Below are 14844 nucleotides of genomic sequence, written 5' to 3' on the forward strand. Positions count from 1 at the left end.
GCATGCCTCTGTATACCATGAACAGGATAACGAAAAATCACTCGTAGAGTGACAACTTGGCAAAACAGCACAAAGTAGAACGGCACTCGGTAGAGTGCATACCTCTGCCAGGTGGAACAATTAACGTTTTGTAGCCCACTGATGAGCTGGATCTGAACCAAAATCCAATCCGCTTGCTCTTGTCACCTATCCAACTCATCCACCTTGTTTTGTCACAACTCGTCCACAACTTTTTGAGATATAGTGATTATATTTCGTTTTTGTCCCTATCTATCAATTTTAGAAATTAGGCCTGTGTTGACCTTTTGACCTTAAAATTAATGGTCGTTGAATTGAGCGACCTGACGTGAAAATGCTCTTCAAATTTCAAGTCAATCAGATGAAAATGGAGGATTTTAGAAATCTCACCAAAGTTGCTGATCTTTGGCGTATGCTGACCTTTTGGTCCATGATGACCTCAACAATAATTTGCTGGTTGAATTCATTGATGTGAAATATAAATATTCTTCAAATTTCAAGGCAATCGGATGAAAATTGAGGATTTTAGAAATCTCACCAAAGTTGACCTTTGGCCTATGTTGACCTTTTGACCTTAAAAGGAATTGGTAGTTGAATTGAGTGCCCTGACATGAAAATGCTCTTCAATTTTCAAGTCTATCAGATGAAAATGGAGGTTTTTAGAAAATTTGGCCCAAACTGACCTTTTGGCCTATGTTTACCTCAAAATTAATAGGTGGTTGAATTCAGTGACCTGATATGCAAATGCTCTTCAAGTTTCAAGTAAAGTGGATTAAAATTAAGCATTTTTGAAATTTGGCCTCTGTTGACCTTTTAGTCGATCTTGACCTTTTCACCTATGGTGACCACAAAAATAATAGGTGGTTGAATTCAATGTCCGGATATATAAATCATTTTCAAATTTCAACTCAATCGGATGAAAATTGAGGATTTAGAAAATTTGGCCCAAATTGGCCTTTTAGCCTATTTTTGACCTTTTAGCCTACGTTTACCTCAAAATTAATCGGTGCTTGAAATTAGCGACCTGACATGAAAATGCTCTTCAAATTTCAAGTCAATCGGATGAAAATTGAGGATTTTAGAAAATTTTGGTCTAAACTGGCCTTTTGGCATGTGTAGATGTTTTGGCCTGTGTTTACCCCAAATTAAAAGGTAGTTGAATTAATTGACCTGATTTTCAATTTCTGTTCAAATTTCAAGTCCAGAGGAAAATTGAGGATTTTCGAAAATTTGGCCTTCATTTACATTATGACCTTTTGGCCTATGAAATTTGAGAATTTTAGAAAATTTGGCTCAAATTGGCTGATTGGCCAATGTAGACCATTTCGGTCGACCAAATTTTCTGAAACTTCAATGCGGGACCGTCGCAGTGTCGGTGACATTAATCTCTGAAAATTTCAGAACGATCGGTTGAGCGCTTTGGGATGGGGAGGTGAGCGAACACACAAACGCACGCACGCACGCAAACAAATGGAGGCGATCAACATACTTGTCCAAAAAAAAACAAACATTTGCCAAGTAATTAAGGCCGAAGTCACATTTGCTCTACGGCAAGGATACGGCGGCCGTACGCCCTCTGAATTGACAGAAACGTGCGGCGGCTGCAGTTTCTGCAGTGGCCTCAGGGTGGCCCTACACCGTTTGGCTATATTTTACAGGCCATAAGGTCGCCGTGGAATTACAACGCGGAGTTATAACTTTTTTCATTTCTACGTTCGCTGTAGCAATTCGACAAGCCGAAAAAAAAAAAAAAAATTAACCCATTCGTTACCGTCCGTCTGGCCGCACGTTCGCCTTAGGGCCCCCTGCGGGCCCCCTGCGGTCGCCTTGCGACATCAAATCAAAGAACGTATGGCAACCCCACGTTTTCGGTCTCCACAATTTCTAAGACCTAAGGCCTAAGTCACATTTGCTTTACGGCGAGGATACAGCGGCCGTATGCCCTCTGAATTTACAGAAACATGCGGCGGCCGCAGAGTTTCTGAGGTGGCCTCAGGATGGCCCTACGCCGTATTGCTATATTTTACAGGCCGTAAGGTCGCCGTGGAATTATAACGTGGAGTTATAAATTTTTTCATTTCTATGTTCGCCGTAGAAATTCGACGAGGCGAAAAAAAAAAAACTGGTAAAAAAAAATAAAAAAATTAACCCATTCGTTACCGTCCGTCTGGCTGCACGTTCGCTTTAGGGCCCCTCCGCGGTCGCCTTGCGGGCACCTTGCGTCTGCCTTGAAAATTATATGGCCGCCACAGGAACGCCCTAAGGTCACCGTGAGACATCAAATCAAAGACCGTACGGCAACCCCACGTTTTCTGTATCCACAATTTATAAATACGCCGTGCAGCTCCCCGAAAAATAAAAACATATGTGACTGCTACATTGTGTGACCGTGGAAATACTGCAGCCGCTGTATAATTGCTAGTGGCCGTAGATTTTGGAGACCCCACGGCCGCCGTGGCAAATGTGACCTAGGCCTTAGTCTTGGAGCTCGTCTGTTTGGTATTCCTACGATAGCAAGACCGGTGGTAGTGGCCCTCAGCTGCAACTAGGTCCCGGGACGTAATCGCCATCATTCTTGGATCACTTTGGTCTACTACTGCCTTCCTAATCGTCTGATCAGAACGTAGATCAATGCATTGGACCAAGAGCTCTCTTGTTTTGCTGTTCGTGAGATACTTGGTGCTTTTCATGCCAAAGATGCCGACTGGTTCATACACGAGTCATGATGACGAGGTTAGACCTGCTGATGACTTTCTCCGGTTCAGTTCTTTCCGTCCCTGCTTATCTGGATTCTCTGCAGATGCCGCTTTTTCAATAGCATCCAGGTCACGTTTCTTAACGAATTGATTCCTGCATCCCCTGTGATAGAGGACTTGTGGGATCTCATCATCTCTAGCCGTAGCAGCAATCCTAAGAATCGCTGCATGCTTCCGGACCTCAGCTGCTTTCTGAAACCGTTCCCACGATGCACAATCTTGGGGTGAATTCAGCTCGTGGTCTGTGTCCTCGCACTCGAAGATGCAGGAGGAATGGGTCAACTTGCGTGGCAGTAAGGGTTGGTCGAGATTTCCAGTGCCCTCCATCATTGCCTGAAAGTGAAGAACATTATTGATTATTAATGGACTCTGGGATGTGGTTATGAAGCCATGTGGTTCTCATTATGAAATAGGCCTACTTCATTACCAAGAATACCAATATAAGCTCCATGCAGCAGTGCTAGTGTTCCCTTTGTTAGGAATCATTCAAGTGTGACCAGTGAGGCATGACCAAAATAAAATATACATAAAAATTGAAAAATAATAAATATTAAATATTAGCTAAATTAAAGTTCATATGCTGGAAAATTAGTTTTGAAGACCGCACATCTGCCCAATAATTCAAACATGCAGGTTTTATTCACATGTTCTGCAAAAAAAAGTTTGCTTTATGAAAATTTATACTGATTTGGGCCCATTTTTTCAGTCAACTTCAACACCCCATGGACACAAAAAATTCTTCTATTGGCAAAATGAATATATCTATACCTTCCGTGTACTCCTGGCATCATCTGAGGCTATTGGCAACTAAATTATATGGCTTCGTTCTTTAACTATACCTTCTCAAAAACATGACATTCTTGCATTTTCTTGTATTAACTGCAAAATATGCCATTTTAACCTCCAAATTTTCAATCTCGGGATGGACATGGAAAAATTTCAACCAATTTTACTCGAATTTCGCCAATTTACTGCTTAATATATTGTAAAACCTCAGTGCTATCAGTGTTTGTAATCTGCTTAGTCCATCGTCTGCTCAATGCTGCAAATACTCCTATAGAAATTCTATTACTCGCGTTATTGCTATTTGGCGCATGCGCAGTTCTAGGGTTTTGGCATTCTTGGTATGTTATATCTAGGAACATACAATGTACATGGATAATGGTAAGAACAACATTTTTGGCAGTTATCATTATATATGAGGCCGATGTGAATTTGGCCAACATTTCTGAGATTTTTTTTGTTGAATTAACCTACTTTTGGACAGTTTTAGTGACTAAAAATCTTGCATAGCTTACCTTTTAGGCAGATTCCTTGTTAATACTATTCACTGAACATGGTTAGTGGTAACAATTGAGAGATTGTGGCAGAGCAAACAACTAGAACGTTTCAAATCAATTGTAATGTGTCATGTCAATTTCATGAACTTTGTGTACAGTGGAAAATCGATATAACGCTAAGCGTTATAGCGCTTGTACTGATATAACGCTCATACACCTTGGACCTCAAAAAATACTACTATTTCATGTTTAAAGGCAAAAAAGTGAGAAAATAGAGACAAAGTTAGTCCAAAATAGCGCTAAGTGGCGAAAAAAATTCAAGCTGTCATCGCCCTGTGTTGAGTTGACATGTGATGTGAAAATACTCACGAGCTGTCATCTTTTCGCACCTTTCCCGTATATGGCGAAGCTGAGATGAACAAAATCAATTCAATTCAAATCATCATAACATCCGTATTTCCTGTAACTCACTTGACCGCTTCATCATCAACCCCAACAATCCAAGATGGCGGACGTACATGTCCACGTGTTTTAGCTCTGGTTTGTATGTAATATAAAATATTTTTCACTGCATCAGTATAGTGCTGTATCATTTATAACGCCCTAGTCGCTTTGGACCCCACCGGTGAGCGTTATATCGATTTTCCACTGTACTTCAAGAACAAAGGATTGGTGGTCAGAAACAACACAGAAGTGCCAATTAGTTAATCAATTGGCTAACAGATGGCACTTCAGGTGTCCCTGTTGAAAAAAAAAAAGTCCAAAGAAAGAGAAGAAGGGCTATTGACCTTCAAATGACCTCTACTGACCTTGTAAACAGACCAAAATGTTACATTGAAATAAATATTGCATAGCCTTTACTACAGGGTGCCCCACAGAAAACCAGGAAATTTGGTACAGTTTATTTAAAACAAAACAAAGGCAAACTTAGATGTAGTGTAAAACAAAGATACACTTTATTTTCAAACAAAACAAAAGCAAACTTAGATGCAGTGTAAAACAAAGATACACTTTATTTATATGTTAGTTTATTGATATGGTAAAATACGGCAAAATAAATCTCTAAATCTCAAATTTCCTGGTTTTCTGTGGGGCACCCTGTAGTATAAAATTGAATTCCTGCAAAAAAAATGTTAATTAAATATGAGCATATTGACGTTCATTTTTGAAGTTTTTTTTTTGGCTAAAAATGGCCGTTTTCAAAGATGTGTCAAATTCTGTTATGTACCATCATGGCTCAGATACAAATAAATTCCACACTTTTAGGCATAAAATGGACTTGGATATTTATTAACTTCCATTTGAGTCCATTCTGGTTGAGAAATTCCCATTGGTAGGGTGATGGTGGTGTTTTTTGGACGGATGGCCAGATTTTAAGCAGGGGTCAAATTTCATGACCTTTTGACCTCTGGTGGCCTACTTAATTAGTTCACTAATAACCGATAAATAACAATTTTAATAAAATGGGCCAAAACGGGCCGTTCCTTGGCCCCAAGGGCCGGAATCGCACTTTGGGCTCGTTTGATGCCTGCACATCTGTGTCTCGTATCTGCCGATCAATTTTCATCGAATTCTGTTCACGAATAATGGAGAAATAGACGTTCAAATGAACAACTGTACACAAGAGAAGAGGGAACGCGAGCGGCGCTGAGACCCCTCGGGGTAAAACAACCTTCAAGTTACTCGGGTGTCTCGTTCACTCCAATCCAAGGACAACGACATTCAACAGTCAATAGAACTGAGGACGTTGAAGCTTTGGACTCGTTAATCCGTCCGAGACCTTGGTTTCGGTGAACAGATTAAGTCCGTGAGCATAATCGAGCCATCTGAGGTTGTGAGTTGTGACTCGTTACCAGAAGACACTGCCTGCACCTGGCTGTTCTCATGGCAACATGAGTCACGTCATCTGTATCCACACCTTGCTGTACATACCAACATGTTTGCCGACTGCCAGGCCCAGATCGAATCGTCATGCCAACGCTGAAACTTCACGACAGGTAAACTTATTGGTTCTTTGTATGGATTAGTTCCGATGCATTATTGATTTCGGTGTATCTGAACACAGCTTTTTGTCTGTTTGTGTGCAGCATATCTCAAAAGGTTGTGCATGGATTCGGATGAAATTTGGTGGAGAGCTTGGGGACATGACAAGGATGAACTGATTAGATTTTGGTGAAGATCTGGATCCGACTACGACAATTATTTCAGTGATTCTTCACCATTGAGAGATTGCGCCAAAAACGATGTACAGCACGATATCTCAAAAAGTTGTTGGGCCAGATATGTTCTCGTGGATCAGGCATTGCATGGCGGAGGTATGTGCTCCGCCGAGTGTCCTTCCAGTTTGTTTGTTTGTGCATTTGTCTGTTTGTGTGCAGGATATCTCAAAAGTTGTGCACAGATTCTGATGAAATTTGGTGGGCAGGTTGGGAGAGTGACAAGGCCAAACTGATTCGATTTTGGTGAAGATTCACATCAAGATCTGACTACGAGAATTTTTTTAAGTGATTCTTCACTATTGAGAGATTGGGCCAAAAAGGAAATGTAGCATGATATCCCAAAAATGTGTTTGGTCTGATATGTTCGTGTGGATCAGGCATTTCATGTGGTAGAGGTATGCACTCTACCAAGTGCCCTTCCAGTAAAATAGTGCTGTTTTTAGGCTGACAGGATGGCCTTGAGCTCCATACACTCAGCTCTAAGTTGCCTATCTTGGGTTCGATTCCTGACCCAGCAAAAAACTAGGGTGGTGATTCTCCAAAGTGTGTGCCATCCCTCGGATGGATGTTAAATAGGCGTCTCGTCTGCCGGCATTCGTTGGTGGACGTTAAAGATCCCATGGTGTTCTTCACGAAGAGTAGGCGAGCTATCGCTGGCAGCATGACCAAATTCCTGCCCTAACTATTTGAACATCAGGCCTGTCCAACCGGTTTGTGAAGATTCAGACCATGCTTCCTCCAACCGGCACCACAAGAAAAGGTGAGTTAATAGTGGCCATAAAAGAAGAAGAGGAGAAAATAGTCCTGTTTTAAGTTTTTAAAAGTCTTTCCAAGGCATGCCTGAACTTCTATCCACTTACCAGACCTTCATGTGTAGCTTGATGGAGGACTGCTCTCCCATCAGGGGCTGGCAACCCTGCCTCACACCTTTCTCAGCTTAACGCCATGGAAACCAATGTTTTCAAGATGGCAGGAATCTTCTGTGATGAAGCTGAGTCTTTCGGCCTTTCACATCACAGACCGGTCAGTGGTCTCTCTCTCTCTCTCTCTCTCTCTCTCTCTCTCTCTCTCTCTCTCTCTCTCTCTCTCTCTCTCTCTCTCTCTCTCTCTCTCTCTCTCTCTCTCTCTCTCTCTTTCTCTCTTTCTCTCTTTCTCTCTTTCTCTCTTTCTCTCTTTCTCTCTTTCTCTCTTTCTCTCTTTCTCTCTTTCTCTCTTTCTCTCTTTCTCTCTTTCTCTCTTTCTCTCTTTCTCTCTTTCTCTCTTTCTCTCTTTCTCTCTTTCTCTCTTTCTCTCTTTTCTCTTTTTCTCTTTCTCTCTTTCTCTCTTTTTCTCTTTCTCTTTTTCTCTTTTCTCTTTTCTCTTTCTCTCTTTCTCTCTTTCTCTCTCTTTCTCTCTCTTTCTCTCTCTTTCTCTCTCTCTCTCTCTCTCTCTCTCTCTCTCTCTCTCTCTCTCTCTCTCTCTCTCCCTCTCTCTCCCTCTCTCTCTCTCTCTCTCTCTCTCTCTCTCTCTCTCTCTCTCTCTCTCTCTCTCTCTCTCTCTCTCTCTCTCTCTCTCCCCCTGCTGGTGGTTTGGTTTCGGGGTACGGTGTCATGGCCGCCGTAGGCTCCTGCTCAGTGTTGTGAGTCCAGTGTTATTCTCTCCCCTGTCATTTAATATTCTCATCGTCTTTTTTTCCTCTTCCCCCCTCCGGTTTCTGCTCCCTCCCCCTCTTCTCGACTCGCCTTCCCCCTCCTTTCCCCATCCCCTTCCCCCCCCCACCCATTCTCACCCACCCTGTTTGAGTTCGTTACTCACCCCCACCCTTTTTCCCCACGTGGTTCATGACGGTTTTGTGTTTGTATTTTTCGTTCCCTTACCTTTCCCTTTTCTTCTTTGGGACGAGAGAGAGACAGAGAACCCACAAGTTGTGGTATAGGTAAGCTTCGAGCCGGTAGTCTACTCCGTTATCGAGTGCATTCCTGTTTACCTGTATTACAGGTGTGTTTTTTTTTTGTTTCAGCGAAACACACATCGGAGGAGTCATATGACCTTTCTCCTCATTCCCTCCCTCACTCCCTCCCCTTACTTCCGTTCTTTGAAATCAAAGAATGTCGACACGTTCCCACTACGTGGCCTATGAGGCCTTGACAAGGAAAAATGGCGTCGTGTTCATTCCTCCGAACGATGTCAGTGTTGATGACATTGTTACTGCCATTGGTAATATGGTTGGGTTTGAAAAAGTCCGCGCAGCCTCTCGCATGAATAAACGAGTAGTTGTTTTTGTATCAGACGATCATTTACTTCATGACATCGTCTCGACTGGAATAACATCTGAAAATGGTTATTTCATCTTAGCCTCCCCTCTCGCCACAACTTGTACCAAAATTGTACTCAGTAATGTCCCACCTTTCATCAGGAATGAGGCGCTGGTAAAATAATTATCTCAATTCGGGACCGTAGTCTCTCAGATTACAGTGTTACCTTTGTGATGCCGGAACAAGCAGGCTAGACACCTGATGTTTATCAGGCGACAGGCGTACATTGTGCTTCCCTCGTCTAACGTCGATAAAGTGCTTCATGTGGTCTTTGAATTTCGCATAGATGGACACAAGTATCAGGTGCACACGTCGACGGAAACACTGAAATGTTTTAACTGCAATGGTTTCGGCCATTCAAAACGTTTCTACCCGAAGACTGCTTCCCCAACAGCCGAGGATACTATTGCTCCGTCTAATGCGGCCCCACCTGTAAGCACCGACGACCCTGTTACAGTCTCAGAGAACGAAACATCAGACCCTAAGGATACAGAGGACAGTACCTCAAGTGTTTGGGATGGGTTTACAACTATTCCCTTTTTAAGGAAAAGAAAAACGGATAAGAACGAACTTAACCCACATAAAGGGGAAAAAGTGGTTTTGGCTGTGAGTGAAACAACTTCAGGATTTTGTGACACAGTGTCAATGAAAAATCGGTATGAGTCACTCTCAAATGATGAAATGGACCCCCTGTTGGTAGATCAAGGTGAAGGGGATGTACTCTCAGAGAAAATTATGAAAACCCCAGTTAAGATCCCTACTTCTGATAAGGAAATTGAACCATGTAATGATCTTACCGAAAAAACTAAAAACTGTCTCCAGAACCCCCCAATCGTGCCACGAGTTAACCACCAACGACTCCTCAATTGTGGAAATTACTCCATCGAATACCCCTGAAGTCATACCTGGATGTTATGACAAAGCTCTGAAAAACCTGAGGCAAACGCTGATACTACCACCCTCTCCCCCCCCTCGCCCCTCACTCCATCTCCCCCTGCCCTCACTCCATCTCCCCCTCTCCCCCTCTACCCCTCTACATTACTCAAGGTGGAATCAGAGCCTCCCTCACCCCTCCCCTCCACTTTGAAAACAGAACAACCTGATACCTGTATACTACAGAGTATAAACACGGTTTGTGAATAAGAAATTGAAAATTTTCCACATAGTCCTTCTGACATGTCAGAAGGAGAAGCAGCCGACATCGAAGAATTCCCTACAAACAGTACTCCTCATGTCTCACCATCGCAAATCCTTAAATTCCGAAATCAAACTTTTAGGAAAAGACATATAGATCTAAAGGAATATTTTTCTGACTTTCATGGTTTTATTGATACAGCAAAAAATATCATTCGTCGACCTAATGATTACCATTTCACCGAGCCACAGTGCAGTCGGCTTAAAAAACACATTGTTACAGCTAAAATGGAAATGAAATGATGACCTGCGTGCACTTCTTTGCTTGCCACCTCTTCATCACTATGGCGGTCTTTGGCAGCCTAAACATAAATGGTGGAGCAAGCCAGTCGAGGATGCTCCAAGTAGTCAACCTCATTAAACAACGGAAATTAGATGTAGCCATTTTACAAGAAACCCACTCTACTCTAGCATCGCACAGTGTTTGGAATAGAATGATGAAAAAAACCAGTTATTTTAGTAAGTCCAACTCTCGCACAGCAGGAGTTGCTTTTCTGCTTAGTCCGCACTTTTGCCCTCTACAACTTTCATTTCAGGAAATAATCCCAGGTTACCTTGCTTCCCTGGATGTTGTTGACAATAACATCGAATTTACTTTTATAGATGTCGATGCTCCTTCAAAGGGCACAGACCGCCGAAGCTTCTTCAAAAGGTTACGACTATACATGAGGCAATTAGATTTGCAAAAGTGCATCGTAATGGGAGGTGACTTCAATTGCACCCTTCAGCCCGCACGTGATCGGAATGGTGCAGAGCCTCACCCCGGATCAGCCAGACTGCTGCCTGACATAATAAGAGATTTTAGTCTTCAAGACATATGGCGGATACAAAATCCAAACACCCATCAGTTTACTTGGAGAAAAGTTGCCAACAGGTGGCCCTTGCCCGGCTGGATAGATTTTACATAAACTCACCCATTATTAATCACTCATCAACCATGAGAATTTCTCCATCTGGTTTCTCGGACCATCACCTTATCACCACGTGCTACCGAATAGGGTCGTCTCCAAATCACCACTCTTTTTGGATACTTAACATCTCCATATGAGATAACCCCTCTTTTAATGGTGCCTTTCAAAGTGTATGGTCCAATTTAGTGGGAGCTAAGCCCCAATTTAAAGACCAGCGGTTATGGTGGGAGACTACAAAGGTCCAAATTCGAAATTTCTTTCAACATTTCTGCTCTTTAAATACACAAGTAGAACGCAGAATAAAAGCAGAACTGGAGAAAGAAATTCTACATTGGGGGGCAGGGTGGGTTTTTAGGTTGCTTTTACATTACCTCGATGTTTTTCGACTTGTGATTAACTTACAAGTAACGTGTGTCAACGATCGCATAATGTGCCTACAACTTATGGCCAGCGTAGCGGAACTTGTGAGTCATACGCTGGCATAAGTCGTAAAATTTCAAGCATGCTAAAATTTGAGGACAACCGCAAAGTACAACGATGAAAGCCAGCGTACTTCGACGTATGGCAGTGTTTTTCAGCATGCTCTCAATGTTTCCAAACCTTACCAATAACGTATTCGACGTGTGCCAGCGTTTCAGACAAATTTTTCAAAAATCGGCATAAGCTGGCTAAAACGTCAAGGTGTGACTGGGCCTTTACCAGTGGCTGAAGGTGGTCAAGGACTTGTGATTGTCAAGTGCCGCATCATGGCTTTCCGGCTGCGAACAGTATGGTACTCCTTGTATGAACCCTGTTTGGTCTGGAGCCAACTCACCAGTTGCGTCTTCCGACAAGCTGGAAAATTGAACTTTGCACAAGAGTTGTTCTTGATGGACTCAACCAAGATAGATTTATCTGGGTTACATGCTTTTCACCGAAGCTTACTCAATGCATGGCAAGCTTTCGGCTGCCGTCGTGACCCCTCGACCTACACTGAACTCATGTTCTTCAATGAGCCACTGTTTCACAACAGTTTATTTGAAGGCAATGAAGGGGAAAATGCTTTCATTCAGCAGTTCATAAACAATGCAATAACGAAAGTGTGCCACTTGAAGAATGTCAAAAATGATAGGTGGCTAAGTGCCACTACTCTTGCGACAGAGGTTGGCATTAGATCATGTCACAAAGTGGACATCGTGCTAAAATCGGTACTACACACCGACTGTGCCTCACAAAAAGTTTGGAAAAAAACCCTCCCATACCCACCTCTGACTTTTCCCCACCTTTCTCAAACCTTTATCTATTTGGCTCTACGAGTCTAGAACCTATTGGTTTTGGCTGATCTCGATCTCTTTCTGGGTATAATTGAAAAACCCTGAACATACAATGCCTAAAAGTCCTTTTTCCCTCTTTGTCCTCCCCCGTATCCTGTAGATGGGTCACAGTCTTACCAAAAACTCCTCCTCTTTATCCTATTTGGAATTGGTACTATGGACCGCCTGTACCAAAATAGGTTGGAGATCTCCAATAGAGAATCGCACATTGGGTATTGCCAACAAATTCTCTAATTCACCGTTTTTCACAAACAAAAAGTGAGCAATGTCCCTTCTGTGGACAAACGGAAACACTACCTCACGCGTATATACGCTGTAACCGTTTAACCCCTTTATTTGTTTTCCTGAAGATGCTTTTGGCATGTCTCTCGAGTCATTTTGATTTTCCAACCTTTATTTTTGGCCCGAGTATTCCCTTCAACTCCCCAACAGCAATCCTAATTCATTTTGTCCTTTCACAAGTTAAGCTTGCTATATATAAAACAAGAAAATCAAAAATGTGTAATGATTTGTATACAACAGATAGCTTAGGAGTGTTTAAAGCCCTTTGTTTTTCAAGAATCAAACTGGAGTTCTGGTGTTGCTCTCAGGTTCAGGTGTTTGAGACACAATGGTGTGTAAACAATGCCTTCTGTAAAGTATCTGAGGGTTAGTTAAAATTTTATTATTAGTTAGTTACTGTATATCCTCTGTCTAAACTTTTTTGTTGTTTGTTTATGACGTTAAATTGTGTGCAACTGTGTGAGCCTTTGCAGGTGAGGCAATCAATTTTTGTATTTGTGCAATAAAAGGACATAAAAACTCTCTCTCTCTCTCTCTCTCTCTCTCTCTCTCTCTCTCTCTCTCTCTCTCTCTCTCTCTCTCTCTCTCTCTCTCTGTCTCTCTCTCTCTGTCTCTGTCTCTGTCTCTGTCTCTGTCTCTGTCTCTGTCTCTGTCTCTGTCTCTGTCTCTGTCTCTGTCTCTGTCTCTGTCTCTGTCTCTGTCTCTGTCTCTGTCTCTCTGTGTGTGTGTGTGTGTGTGTGTGTCTGTTATATTACCACCTTTCTGGTCTTGCAAGCTCTGCTTTTCTGTGCTTCTTTCCCCCCCCCCCCCCGCCCAGGCTCAGGTTTCTGCAGGGCGCATGTGGTCTGGTATCAACTCCCTTCTGGTGAAACTCCAAATATGCAGAATCGCTGCTCACCTGCACTCACTTGTACTTCTTGTTTTCCCACCTGTGGAACCAAATTCCACATTCTCTTCAATGTCATTCTTCCCTGCAAGTCTTTAAGACAGCTTTTCTCCATAATCTCGGAACATCCTCTATTTAAAACCATGATCTTTTCGACCCCTGTTAATCACTCCCCCCCACCCCCCCCCCCCACCATAAGCCCTCCTCCTTCCAAATTTCCAGTTTTCCTGTTGAGAGTTTTCTTTTGTATTCCACTTGTACACACCTTGCATCCACCCTTGCCCCCCATTCCTCCTCTCCCTCAGTCCCCGAACCCAAGCTCGAACTATGTTGGCTTTCAACCCTGATCTTGGTGTCTGCCCACGACTCCTCCCCCACTCCCTCTGATCTCTCTGATCTCTCTGATCAGTTCAGTGTACTATTTCTAGCTCTTCTATGAGCCTTGACTATGTATACTTTTCACTTTTTGTGATATAAAATGAAACAGAAATAGAATTTACCACCAAATGATATGTTTTCTGGGACAGACTGTCCACCTGAAAATCATTTTTGGGATGTACTATCATCATATATTTCACATTCCTGTACCACACTGTCATGTTTTTTTTATGAGGAAAAATGCCAAATGATCAATTTAGAAGTTTTCTTCACTGAATGGTTAGCCATATACAAATGAGCTCCATTATATCAAGAGATTATAAACTTGTGTCAATTAGAAAAGCATAACGTAAAAGAGTGTTTTGAATTGAACTAACAGAGTACCTGCCCAACGGACGATTTTGTTCCAAGCATGCAACACGTTATTCTGATGCGTAGCTTTATTTGGGCGGTGTATAGGCAACTGGCAACTACTACAATTGCTTCTGAAAATAAAATAAAAACAACCTGGGTTATGTGCATGAAGCAAAACATACCGACTGTTTATAATATTCAAAACACTTCACTGCACTGGAAAACGTGGGGACAGGAATACTGGACTGAAAATGGTGGGGACTTGTAATACCCTCACCCACCTAGAGGTGGCGCTACACGATACACATTCACATAGAGAATTTGTGTCTCTCCCGACACCCAAGATCACCGGCAAAATAAAAACACCCCGATACACTAAATTGGGTCATGCTGATTATATTAAGCAAGTCTGGATGTAATTGGCCCAGAACTGAAGGAGGAGTAGCGTGACAAACAAACAAATACACAAACAAACACTCGTCCGTGAATTATAGTAAGGATGACGGTGAGACGGTATAGGGAGAGTTTCGACAAATTGAGTGAAAGAGAAACGTTTAAGTTTGCGCATTTCAATGTTTCTATGAAGAGTTATCATTTCCCTGATTCACTGGTTTACAAAGAAATTTAGGCATGCATGAAAATAGGTGTTCTAACTTAATTTTGGGGTGCTGGTTTCAGATACGAAATTCATTTTCACTCATCACCTCTCGTTTTTGAGATATACATGTATACATGTATGTACATGTATAAATATAGCCCTAGCCCCAAAAATATCGAAATATTTCAGTAATACACTGCATAAATAGGTGTTTTTGACTAATTTAGGGATGCTGAACTGAAATTAACACTTTGGCAAGCCGATGACGCTATTTGCGTGATCCAAAAAACTCCGTAGGTCAAACATGTGCATTGTGCAGCTGGGAACGCCAGTCGCTTACTGGTAGTGAGAGAGGGTGGTT

At 42.3% G+C, this 14844-nt stretch overlaps 1 protein-coding gene across 1 annotated transcript in view; it reads left to right on the forward strand.

The window, feature by feature from the left end:
• LOC147033920 (monocarboxylate transporter 12-B-like) overlaps window positions 1–14844 on the forward strand; it is a 101872-nt gene that overhangs the window by 78744 nt on the left and 8284 nt on the right. The window lies entirely within an intron of this gene.

This window comes from Eptatretus burgeri, chromosome 1 (genome assembly GCF_056783735.1).
Source record: "Eptatretus burgeri isolate ZD-2024b chromosome 1, Ebu_testis_v1, whole genome shotgun sequence".
NCBI classification, from domain to species: Eukaryota; Metazoa; Chordata; class Myxini; order Myxiniformes; family Myxinidae; genus Eptatretus; species Eptatretus burgeri.